The 12,563-nt window shown below is 42.9% G+C and overlaps 1 protein-coding gene across 24 annotated transcripts in view; it reads left to right on the top strand.

Annotated features, from left to right (window-relative positions):
* Positions 1 to 12,563, top strand: part of R3HDM2 (R3H domain containing 2) — a 118,333-nt gene that overhangs the window by 37,264 nt on the left and 68,506 nt on the right. Inside the window, exon 1 of one of the 24 annotated variants that reach the window (XM_084759597.1) lies at positions 5,553 to 5,659. The exons of 22 other annotated variants lie outside the window; for them this stretch is intronic. The gene's annotated coding sequence lies outside the window, so the exon portion shown is untranslated. Of the gene's footprint in view, positions 1 to 5,552; positions 5,660 to 6,040; positions 6,473 to 12,563 lie in introns of those variants that run through there. One more of the 24 variants, XM_084759596.1, reaches the window with a different exon arrangement.

The following is a 12,563-nucleotide window of genomic DNA, read 5'->3' as shown; positions in this document are numbered from 1 at the left end:
ACTACTATTTGGCTCAATTGTCAATGTTAACATCCTATGGTGATCTAGCTAAACATATTTTCTGGTTTGAGAAAGTTTTTTGCTTTTATTTAGCTTCATTTTTTTGATACTTTAGTTCTTTCTATGTATATAGTTGTTGTCTGTGGATAGGAACAATTGCGTTCCTTGGCTCTGCGTGCCTTGTTTCTTCTTCTGGCTTATTACATTGTTAGGACTCCACTGTGGTCTTGAATAGGAGTGACAGTGTACAGCCTAGCCTTTTCTGATCCTAGTGGAGAAACATTCATTCTGTAGGTTTCTTTAACTGTATTAAACCAGGACAGTTTGAGCCAGTCACTCACTTGTAATCCCAAGATTTGGGAGGCAGAAATAGGATCGCTGTATGTCCATGGCTAGCCTGGTCTACATAGAAAGTTACAGACTAGGCTGAGCAGTGATGGCGCATGCCTTTAATCCCAGACTCAGAAGCAGAGGCTGCTGGATCTCTGAGTTTGAGGCCAGCATGGTCTATAGAGTCAGTTCTAGGACAGCCAAGGCTACACACAAAGTCCCTGTCTCAAAGAAAGTTCCAGACCAGCAGGACCTGCACAATGAGAGCTTGTTTTTTGTTCCTTTGATATTGTTTGTTTGCTTTTAAAGACAATTTCCTTCATGAGCATTTTTGCGGGGGGGGGGGTTCAAGACGGGGTCTTTAAGTGTTAACCTTGGGTGTCCTGGACTCGCTTTGTAGGCCAGACTGGCCTCGAACTCACGCAATCCGCCTGCCTCTGCCTCCCGAGTGCTGGGATTAAAGGCGTGCACCACCACACCCGGCGAGCATTTTTGTTATAGATTGTTTTTCAATTTTGTCAAATGCTTTTTTAAAAAAAGATTTATTTATTTATTATGTATACAGTGCTCTGCCTGCATATACAACTTCACTCCAGAAGAGGGCACCAGATCTCATTGTAGATGGTTGTGAGCCACCATGTGCTTGCTGGGAATTGAGCTCAGGACCTTTGGAAGTGGAAGAACAGCCAGTGCTCTTAATCTCCAAACCATCTCTCCAGCCCTTTCAAATGCTTTTTTTGTGTGTGTCTTTTGTTTGTTTTATGCATTAATCTTTGATTGATCTTCAAATTTATGAAGTTGTTTTACTGTCTGTTGTTATACATATCAAGTGATTACCTGTATTTTGGTTGTTATAGTTTGTAATTCTAAAGTTTCTATTTTTCTGTATATATCCTATTTCTTTGCAGAAGCTGCCTGTCTTTTCAATAGTTTAAGAGTGTTTGTTGTACTTTGTTGAAAAATTTGTGTAACATCTGCCAAAAGGTCGTTGCCAGATAATTAATCCTTTTATTTTAAAGATTCATTGATTATTTATACAATATTCTGCCCCCATGTGTGCCTGCACACCAGAAGGCCTGCCCCCCCCACCTCATTATAGATGGTTGTGAGCCACCATATGGTTGCTGGGAATTGAGCTCAGGACCTCTGGAAGAACAGACAGTGCCCATAATCTCTCTGAGCCATCTCTCCAGCCCCCAGATAATTAATTCTAATATCTGTCTATCTTGATGTTTTGATTGTTCATGGAAATTATCTTGAATCTTCACATAGCCAAATAATTTTTAGATTGTTTCCTCAAATTTTGGGTAATTATGAGGGTATAGATTTTTTTTTTTTTTTAGGTTTTCGAGACAGGGTCTCTCTGTGTAGCCTTGGCTGTCCTGGACCCGCTTTGTAGACCAGGCTGGCCTCGAACTCACAGTGATCCGCCTGCCTCTGCCTCCCGAGTGCTGGGATTAAAGTAGATTTTTATTTAAATCCTTCAAGCTAGTGTTTGCTTTTTTAAAAATTTCATATATGTGCATTGGTATTTTGCCTGCATGTGTGTGTGAGGGTTTCAGATTCTCTGCAACTGTGATTACAGACAGTTGTGAGCTGCGATGTCGGTGCTGAGGCATGAACCTGGGTCCTCTGGAGGATCAGCTGCTGCTCTTAACCATATCTGCAGCCCCCAGTGCTGACTTTTCATAAACGGTTGACCCAGGTGAAGCCCTTCTAGATGTTCTAGTCAGCCTCCTTTAGTATCGATTCCAAAACCATGGCAGTTTTTAAAGCTCTAGTACTCTTTGGGTCTTTTTTTCATGTGGACCACCCAGAATTCATTGAGACCTTAGCTAGGTAGCTTCTCTCTCTTGGTTTTTTAGAGACAGGGTTTCCTTGTGTAGCCTTGGCTGTCCCGGAACTCACTATGTATATCCAGGCTGGCCTCGAACTCACGGAGATCTACCTGACCCCACTTTGACTCCCGAGTGTTGGGATTAAAGGCACGCACCACCACCACCTGGCAAGGTGCTTTTTTTTTTTTAGTTCAGAATGACCTTATTCTATCTGCTAGGGATGCATACAGAAGTATGATAAGTTACTATGAAACATTTTAAATAAATTTTAAATTATATATTTACATGCAAATATACTTTTTATGGATCTATGTGATTATTTTAGTATATTTTTGATTGTCTATATAGTATAAACTTCTCAAACCAAAAATTGGAGGCCACAAAGAACTATAGGTCTAGAACATGTCGGTCTTCTGCTTAACAACTGCAACGGGGTACTGGGTGAGCAACTCAGCCTGGCCATGAGCCTGAACTACAGGATGGTAGGAAAGACCCGACTTCCAAAAGTTGTCTTTGGACCTCCGCCTGAGTGCTATGGCATGTGCATGCACATATACGTAAAAGTAACTTATTCTCTCCTGGTTCAGTTGTTGTCTGGGAGGCTTACTGCCTCTTTCTGCTAACCTAGGCCTAGTTCTGGAAGCTCCTGGCCTCCGTAAATCTAACCTGGGCCTAGAATGTTTTTAGCCTCTGAGACTTACTGCTTAATAGTTCACACTTGTTCTTTTTGAGCTCTGGGCTGGCTGGTTCAACTCAGCTGTTCTGGCTCAAATTCCTCTCCTAGCTGACTTATTTAATCTGGCTTCTCTCTCAGCCCAGAATTGCTCTGCTTGGCTTCAAACTAACTCAGCAATCTGCTCTAATCTTCTGGCTTCTTCTCATTTTCTGGCTCATTCCATCTTCACCTGAGTTCTCTCTCTCTAACCCATCTCTCTATTACTGTCCTGGTAAAACTGCCTGCTCTCTCTGCAAATCTGCCTCTTAAGTAGCTTCCTTTTCCTCCCACTTCTTGTGACAGTTGGGAGGATCCTATTCTGTCAAATCTTCTCTGATTCGTCACTTTTTCTGCCACTCAATTAGACATCATTTTCAAACATGAATGCTTCCTTCTATAAACTAATTTTACCTTCATTTGGGATTAAAGCCATGTACTACCACACCTGGGCCCAAGCGTTTCTTTACTGGAAACTTGCACTAAACCAGGCTGGCCTTGAACTCAGATCTGTTTACCTCTGTCTCTGGGTTAAAGGCATGTTTGTATTCCAGTCAGATCACACAGACCTACAAGATCTTTGGATGTGATCTCTTGCCAGAGCAGCCATATTCTGAATTAAAATTCCTCTCTACACACAATAAATTAATGCACTTTTAAAAACTAGCAAGATGCCTTTAATCTGAGTGCTCGGGAGGCAGAGGCAGGTGGATCTCTGAGTTTGAGGCCAGTCTACAGAGTGAGTTCTAGGACAGCCAGGGCTACACAGAGAAATCTTGTCTCAGAAAGCCAAACAACAAAACAAACAGCCTACTAGTGGCCTTTCATCTCAGCACAGGCCCACCTATGCCTCAGGTGCTGGGATTAAAGGTGTGTGGATGAGATCATAGACCTTCCCTCCTTTCTTCTCCCATCCCACCTCCCCTACTCCCCCACCTCACCCCAACACTCTTCCACCCAGGCCAGGCAAAGCAGCCCCCCCAGAGGGAAGTGATGAAAAAGCAGACAACAGAGTCCATGTCAGAGGCAGCCCCTCTTGTTAAGATTACAGGTGTGTAGGGGTCCTAGGTCCAGTCCATGCATCGTCCTTAGTTGGTGCTTCAGTCTCTGTGAGCTCTGTCCGTCTTCTCGTGGAGCTGTTGGATTAGTCTTTTTAACAGCTTCTCTTGCTTGCCTTAGGTTGCCTTGGCTCCAGCCATAGTGCCTTTGTGCATTACAGATTTGCCCTCCTCTAAGATCCACTGCCTCCTGTAGTGCTAGATATTGTTAGCACTTTTCTTCAGGGCTGGAGGTACAGCACAGTGGTGGGGTACATTCTTAGCACGCACAAGATTCTGGATTCAGTCCTTATGAACTAAAGGAAGAGACCGGAAGAGAGAAGAGAGAATCTGAAAGGCACATTTAAATTAGTTACTCCTGAGCCACACTTACTTTGTTTGTTGAAAACAATCTGTAGACCAGGCTGACCTTGAACTGCTTCAGTCTCCAAGAATACTTGGGTTATGAGTGTGAGCCCTGATCTAGATTTAAATCAGCTCAAGGCGGATTCTGGAAATGGTGTTGAGGCTCAGGGATTTCTGGCTTTTTTCTCCCAAGGCGGGATCTTTGCTGAGTGTGGTGGCTCACACCTTTGATCCCAACATTCAGGGAACAGAAGCAGGAGATAACTGAGTTCTAGGCCAGCCAAGGCTGCATAGAGAGACCATGTCTCAACAAGAAAAGCAGCAACAAAACAGTCTTTTTCTGTAGTGCAGGCTATTCTTGAACTCTGAGCTTACCTTCTGCCTCCCTCTTGTTAAGATTACAGGTATGAGCTGCCATTGCTGGCTCACCAAGCATACTTTATCTTTTCCATTATTAAATGACTACTCTTTTCTGTGGTCTCCTTTATTTTAATATATTCATCCTTATCCCCTAATATTTGTTCCTCCCCTCCCCCTCTCCCTGTCCCTTCCTCCCTTCCCCCAGTGTCTGGTCCTTTCCTTAGTTCCTTATTTTATAGCTTGGTTTTTTGGGGGGGACAATATGGGAGGGGAAGCAGGTAGCTACTAGAGTTCCATGCTGCATGTCTTCTGCCCCAAAATGAAAAATGATTTTACTAAATATAGCTTGCTGGAAAGAAAATTCTCTGTAATTGTGTTTGGTCTTTGTTTTACATTTTAAAACAACTTGAGCCTGGTAGCTTTTAGGTAAAAAGCATTTCTTTGATCTCAATTATTTTGAAGGTGAGAAAAAGTCAGGATAAATTTAAAAGTGAACTTTAACATATCCCCAAATCATTATTTTGGCAGCTGAACATATGTAGCAAAAAGGAGCTGCTGCTGTATCTTTAAAAGCTGTCCTCAGAGCAGTGTGGAGGCAGGCATTCCTCTGAAGTGCTTGAATGAGAGCAAGAGGAGGAGGTGGGGGCCCCTCTCTCTCTCTCTCTCTCTCTCTCTCTCTCTCTCTCTGTCTCTCTCTCTCTCTGTCTCTCTCTCTCTCTGTGTGTGTGTGTGTGTGTGTGTGTGTGTGTGTGTGTGTGTGTGTGTCTCTGGGTGACATCCCTTAAAACAGCTGGGCCATGGTCTGCTTCAGAGCAGTTAGCTGGAGAAGCAGCAACAAGGATCAGTAGCATTTCATTCAAGGGGGAAGTGGGGCGGCTGGGGACTGTGGGCGGGGGAAGAGGCACAGGTTTCCCAGAAGGAATTTCTTCCGGCAAAATTCCGGCAGAACAGATCCTTACAATGAGGTCTCCATTAAAAATGTGCTCCCTGTTGGTGTAAGTGCAGATCCATCTGGGGTGAGTTTTGAGTAATTTTCTTTCTTTAAATAAAAGTCCTTGGACTTTACAGGTTGAGACGGAAGAGGTGACAAAAACTGGCATTTAAAAATATCATTGTTGATTTAACTGTAAAGTACACACAATGGAAATTAAATTTTCAAATGTTAATTTTTTTGCGGGCTTTGTGGACATTTTCAGGGCGGTTTTTATTTTTAAAAAGATTCTAAGTATTAGGTTTGCTAGAACTTCTTCTGTATATGAATTCTACTTCTTCCATGATTATTTCAGGCAATGCTTCATTCAGATTTTGCTTATGAGAATCGCGGTGATTTCTGTTCTCTTTGGTGATGCTGTTGACGCACATTGCAGGAAGCAGGGAATCCCCTATAAATATCCTTTCCTGTGTCATCACCCAGCTCTCCATGCCCGGCTGGTGAATATGCTTCTGTGTCCTCTGTCTTTATGTAACTGTCCCTACCTTTTTTTCCCCCCTCTATTCTTAAGATATGTTAAGAAGAAATATGTCGCCTTTGTTGTACCCAGGGAGCTTTTGTGATTATAAATATCTGGGAGTAATTTGCTAAATCATTTTCCTACAAATGGTATTTGATGTATTGAGGTCGTTACGGGTTTCTCTGGGTTTGCCACTCCTAATTTTGGGTGGCTTGTTTGTTTCTTATAATTGGCTTGTTTTGTGTGCTGGCTTTGGTTTCTAAAGAGTGCAGAAATGGGATTCCCTTTACCTCCAGTGACGTATTATTTTGTTTGCAGTCTTTTTCTTCCGAGAGGGAGGGGCCGGAGAGAAGGAAGAAGAAAAATCGATGTGAAGCGGTGCGTTCTCCCTTTATGACTTGATAACTGGGTACCACTGAACAGGACTGAAGCTAATGTGGGGTGTTTTAGTGATAGGGGAACCGATGTTTGTTTCTTTTTGCAACAGGCTTAGACAAAGTCGGGATTGCTGAAGCAAGGTGCTTGAATTAACCGTGTGAGTGCTGATGCTAATGAATTTTACCTAATTGCTGTTTCTAAATGTAGAAAGAAAAAGAGCTCATCAGGATTTTAGAACCCAGAAGCTGTTAGTTTAAAATTGAGTTTTGGAATTTTCTATTTTTCTGTGTTATTTATACTGGTCCTGATCACTTTGTGTGCTGTTTTCCAGACCTCAAAATAGGTAGTTATATAAAAGTCCTTGCCACTGTAGTTGAGAGTAAAATTTAATTTTTAATCTATATAGTTAAAGCAAAGCTTAGGAAAGACTTGCCAGGTATAAGCCTGGATGTGAGCATAACAACGCCCAAGATCATTGGTTTTGGGCTCAGTGTTTGAGCATCCAGTTCCTTTTATGCAGCTCCATTTTAATACTGATGGTCTTTGAAGGGCTACCTGCAGAGGTCAAGCTGAGGAGCTCACTAGACTAGAGTCACCACCGTTCCGTAAAAGATGTATTTGGATAGCATGTGTCTGAGTTGTACCTTTAAGAACATGCCTGTTTATTTTCTATCTTGATTTGTTTCTCTGTGCCGTACTGCCACTTATTCTGAATTATTTGTAAGAAGTGAAAAAAAAATAGTTTCAGCTGTTTCGCTTAGATTATGCAGTTCTGTTTTCTGCGGTATCTCAGTAATTTATTATATCCATAAATGTTTCAAGCTAACAATTCAACTTTATTTAGGTGGAAGTAGGGTGGGGGCAGAAAAAGGTGACTCTAGAGTAAGCTCAGCTCATCCTGGAGGAATTGCCTGTTTACTGTAGGCAGAGATAGGAGCTGTACGGTCAGCCAGCACAGCTCCTCTGTGTCCTTGCATCTTGATATTGCAGCAAATATGTGGGTAATTTCTCATTAGCTTTTCAGGAAACCCCTGTGGTGGACAGCCCTCCTTAACCGTTGCTGGGAGACTGCTCTGACGTCACTGGGAGCAGTTCCCAGTCTGCAACTAGAACAGGAATAGCCTTTGAGGGGGAAAGAACTGCTGTGAAATTAAAAGATGACAGTTTTTAAAACGTGGTTTTCTTTTGATTTAGGGGTAGGTAGGAAATATCGAAAACCTTCCTTAAATGTTTCAGTCATTTCCATGCAAAAAAGCACCAAAAGATCATTTTATTCCACTGAAGTGTCTTTTTTTCTTAATTATTTGTTTTCTAATTATTGGGGTTTAGAAAAGGTCAAGGAAAAAAGCTCCTAAAGGTGTTAGAAAAGGAAGATTACAGTTTCTTTTTACCCTTCACTTTCTTGCCCCTCTCCTTTTAGAGGGGAAAGCAAAGATCAAGGGCAGCTTCTGTGACAGCTGTTTTAGCATAATTTAAGAGTAATTGAAAATATGATATGTTGGAAGGACATTCTGGCAACATTGACTGCTTTGTATGATTTTATTTATTTAATTACTTGAGAGAGGGTTTCACATAGCTGGGGGTGGCCTCAAACCTGCCACATAGCTAGGAATGACCTTGAGGCCCTGATCCCCCAATCCCACCTCTCAAGTCCTGGGATTACAGGGGTCTGTCACCATGTCAGGCTCCAGTGATGTTTATACAAGACTCTTTTTGGACCTAAAGGTAATATAATTTAATTCTTTCTCATCTCCTTTCCCAGTTCCTCTCTTAATTGTCTGTTACTAGTTTCACTTCAAGAAAGGCATTCTTCTTGGCGTGGTGGAACAGCAGGTGGATCTCTGAGTTTGAGCCCAGCCTGCTCTACAGATCCCAGTTCCAGGACAGCCAGGGCTACAGAGAAAAGCCCTGTTGGGGTGGGGGGTGGAGTGGGGGCAGGGCGGCAGGAAGCAAACAAAAAAAACAAAACAAAACAAAACCAAGGAACAGTGTTCTGATTGAAGGCCTGCTGTACCAGTTACTGATTATTGTCTTGGCTAAATTACTAAACTTCTCAATTTCTTCATGTGTAAATGAAGTTAATAGTACCCACTTCCTAGGTGTTTTAAGGGGTAAGGATAACGATTTTGTTTAAGGATTAAGAATTAAAACAAAAAACATAGGGCTCTGAGGTGGCTCAGTAGTTGCAGCCAAGTCTGATGGATAACCTAAGTTCAGTCCCCAGGACCCATATGAAAGCAGAGAGCTCACTCCAGCAGGCTACCTTCTGACCTGCCTACCTGCACACATGAGCACACAGTCACTCACTCACTTATATACACATAAATAAATGGAGAAAATTAAAACCAACACCTATAACCCATCAGAGGCTTAAGCAGTTCAAGGACAGGGAAAAAAAAAGAAAAGAAAAGAAAAGGTAATGTATATAAAAGTTTTAAAAAGCTGGTGTGGTGGTGTACACCCCTGCACTCCACATAGCCAGAGGCAGAGGAAGATGGATCTCTGTGCGTTAGAGGCCAGCCTGGTCTGCAGAGCAAGTCCAGGACAGCCAGGGCTACATAGAGAGCCTTTCAACCCATCATCGTTGTCGTCGTCGTCGTCGTCATCAATAATGATGATGATAATGATGATGATGATGATGACGACGACGACGACGATGATGCTTTAAAATAGCCCTAGAGGACTGACAAGATAGCTCAGCAGGTAAAGATGCTTGCTGCCAAGTCTGATGGCTTGAGTGCAATTCCTGAAACCCACATGGTGGAAGGAGAGAACCAACTTCTAAATGTCTGTCCCCCTCTCCCTCTGCCTCTCTCTAGAGAACCAGCTCCTAAATGTCTGTCTGTCTGTCTTCTCTCTCTTACACACACACACACACACACTGTAAAACAAAAAGACAGTCTCATAATAGTGTTTTTTATTTATGTAGGGGCAGAGATAGACACTGAGTGTCTTCCATAATCACTTTCCACTTAAATTTTTTAAAATTACATTTTCCATTTAATAGGGTGGAAAGGTGGTGCAGTGGTTAAGAGCACTGGCTGCTGTTGCAGAGGACCTGCGGTCAGGTCCTAGAAACCACATGGCAGCTCACTACAATCTCTAACTCCAGTTCTCGGGGATCTCACTTGTCCCCCACAGCCACCAGGCACATAGGTGCAGGCAAAATACCACACATATAAAAGTATCTTTGGGATTAGGATCATAATATACTTACACCTTCTCCCTCTAAAGCCTAATCTTTTTTCTTAGGATCATTTTTGTCATGTATGTGAGTATGTATCTGTGGACCTTACGCACCCCTGGCTCTTGAGGTTAGATGAGGGTAACTAGCTGCAGTCGCAGGTGCCCGTGAGCTGTCGTGTGGTTCTGGGAATGGAGCTCTGGTCCTCTGTAAGAGCATCCAGTGTTCTTCACCACTGAAATTTTTTCATAAACAAATCTTTTTGTTTTTAAATTATGCTTTGTGTCGTGTGTGTATGAGCCCATCTATGCCATGGCATGTGGGTGGAGGTCAGGACAAGTGGTAGAGCCTGTCCTCTCCTTTTTTCTCCTAGGGCATGTGGCCCTAGGTGCCTTTTTCTGATGATCCATCTTGCCAGGCTTGCTTCTCTGCTGTATTTATGTGTTTGTTTTTATCTGTCTCTGTGTGTACATGTGTGCAGACCCACATACACGCCTGTGGTGCAAGGGTCCAGGTTGGCGCGCCCCCCTCTATAGCTGTCTATTCTTTTTGAGACAGAGTCACCATTGATTCTATTTTGCTTTTCTGTTGCTGTGATAAATTACTCTGACCTAAAAGCAACTTGGAGAGGAAAGGATCCATTCCATTCCATCATGGAGGACAGTCATGGTGGAACTCAGTTAGTCAGCTAGCTTTTGTTATGTAGCCGAGGAAGGACCATCTGCCTAGGAGTGGTTTTCCCCGGGGCCCTCCCTGTCTGATCTGGGAAAATACCCCCCAAGCTAACAGTGGATGGATGCTAACCAGGGCTGCATGTGTGTCTGCACTTGTGTGTGCATGCCATGGAAGTCGCGGCAGCTTTTGAGGAGGTTGGTTCCTTTCTTCTGCTTTGAGGCCAGGTGTCTCTTACTTCTAGCCGCCCCACGCCTCTAGGGAGTTTTCCTGTCCCTGCCTTCCACTTCTCCTAGAGTACTGGGGTTACAGATGTGAGCTGCTACATGTGGCTTTCTGTTATTTCTGGCAGCTGAACTTAGGTTATCGGGCTGGCGTGGCCGACACCTTTATCTGCTGAGTCATCTTGCCGGTCTTCCTCCCTTTTGGTCTGAGCGTGCATGCTATGTGAACTACATCTCATTCCTTACATGGACGTTTTGCGGAACAGATTTTCAAGCCATATAAAATAATGAATTTCTGAAATGAATGTAAGTGTAGTATCAGCATTTCAGATATACATCGACACAGCTATTCCTCTTAAGTATCATAGCCAGGGTTTGAGCCACTTACCTTTATCCCAGCACTCCAGAGGCAAAGGAAGTATCTTTTCTAATTTGATCTCAAAGGCCAATTTGTGAGCTCGCACTCTGAAAAGATTAGTAACTCTTTTTTTCTTGACCATCATTCATCTGTTGGTTGGTTTGGGCTTGTTGTTTTGGTTTTTGTAGAGAACCTCACCACATGGGCCCAGCCTAGTTTCAGATTCCAGGTCCTCCTACCTCAGCCTCCTAAGGGTGTGAGGTAAGTTTCAAACCGGAACTGAGGTACCTGTTAACATAACAAAATATCCCTGGCCACCAAGTTCTCCCAGCCTCCCTCAGTCCCCACCTGTTACAGGGTATGACTGGCAAACCCTGCCCTCTACCCTGAACTGTGGAGCCCAGGGGCTGGGCTGCCCTCCCCCAGGGGCTCCTCCCTGCCTTTTCCAGGTTACCCCCACCTTTTTTTTTTTTAATCTTTGCCTTCTTGGCTGCTGTACTTGGTTCCCCTCTCTCCCATCCCCTTCTCATCTCCCCAGTAAAGGCTGGTGGTCTTGTTATGTTACTGTATCAGAGCCTTTTAAGATCCACAGCTTCTGCCTAGCATGTTGGCACACATTTAAATCCCAGCACTGAAGCAGGCAGATTTGTATGAATTTGGGGCCAGTCTGATCTACATAGTAAACTCCAGTCCTACCTAGTAAATGGAAAAATTCACAGCTTCTGAGGTAAATCTATAGAGTATGGACTTTATTATACAAACTCTTTGCTCCCATGGCCCAATCTAATATTTATATGCAGGAGTGCTCTAAGCTAAATTTATAGATTTGGAGCTAAATTTGACAAGATCTGCAGTTTGAGGCCAGTGGCAGCACCCACTGTGATGTTGAAAGGGAGCTGGTGCTGCTGGTTGGCAGGTGTTTGCTTTGAGGTCAGCCTAGAGCCTCTGCCTGAACAAAGTCACCAAGCAAACAGCCTGCTGGTTTGTAACTGTTTTTTTCTTTGGGCTTCTTATCTTTATCTGTCTGAAAAAGAAACTGCTTCACTCCAATCTGCGTTGTTTGGATGGTTTCCTCTGTTGCCCACCTCTGGAAAGGCACCTCTGCAGAGGTGGAATGCTCCTTATATCATTATAAGAATGTACAGTTTGTATGAAATACTGCATATGAAAGTCTCCTTAAAATACTGTATTTAAAAAAAATAAATTGATTTGGGGCAAGGGTGGTGGCACCTGGTTTGAACGGGAGGCCTTCTATATACTAACTATATGCTGTACAGTTGAGGTACCTTGACCATAAAAAAAAAAAAAAAAAAAAAAGGATTTTAAATGGACCAAATGTCAAATAAAATATACTAAACTGTCCAACATCCTGCTCCTGTTTTATCTTCTTTTAGTTTTATGTTATAACATATTTTGGGGTATGGGCCTAGCCTTTAATGGCTGAGCTATCTTACCAGCCCTATTATGTTATAATTTAGAGTGTTATTATTTTGTATATTTTGAGGCTTTTCCTTTTTTTTTTTTGTTATTGTTTTGTTTTTTTGAGACAGGGTTTCTCTGTGTGTAGACCTGGCTATCCTGAAATCATTCTGAAGACCATGCTGGCCTGGAACTCACAGACATCTGCCTACCTTTGCCTCCAAGTGCTGGTAT

Source organism: Acomys minous, assembly GCF_964271855.1.
Source record: "Acomys minous genome assembly, chromosome: 15".
In the NCBI taxonomy this organism is placed as follows: domain Eukaryota; kingdom Metazoa; phylum Chordata; class Mammalia; order Rodentia; family Muridae; genus Acomys; species Acomys minous.
The sequence above is the reverse complement of the archived record's forward strand: the minus strand, read 5'-3'. Positions and strand labels throughout refer to the sequence as shown.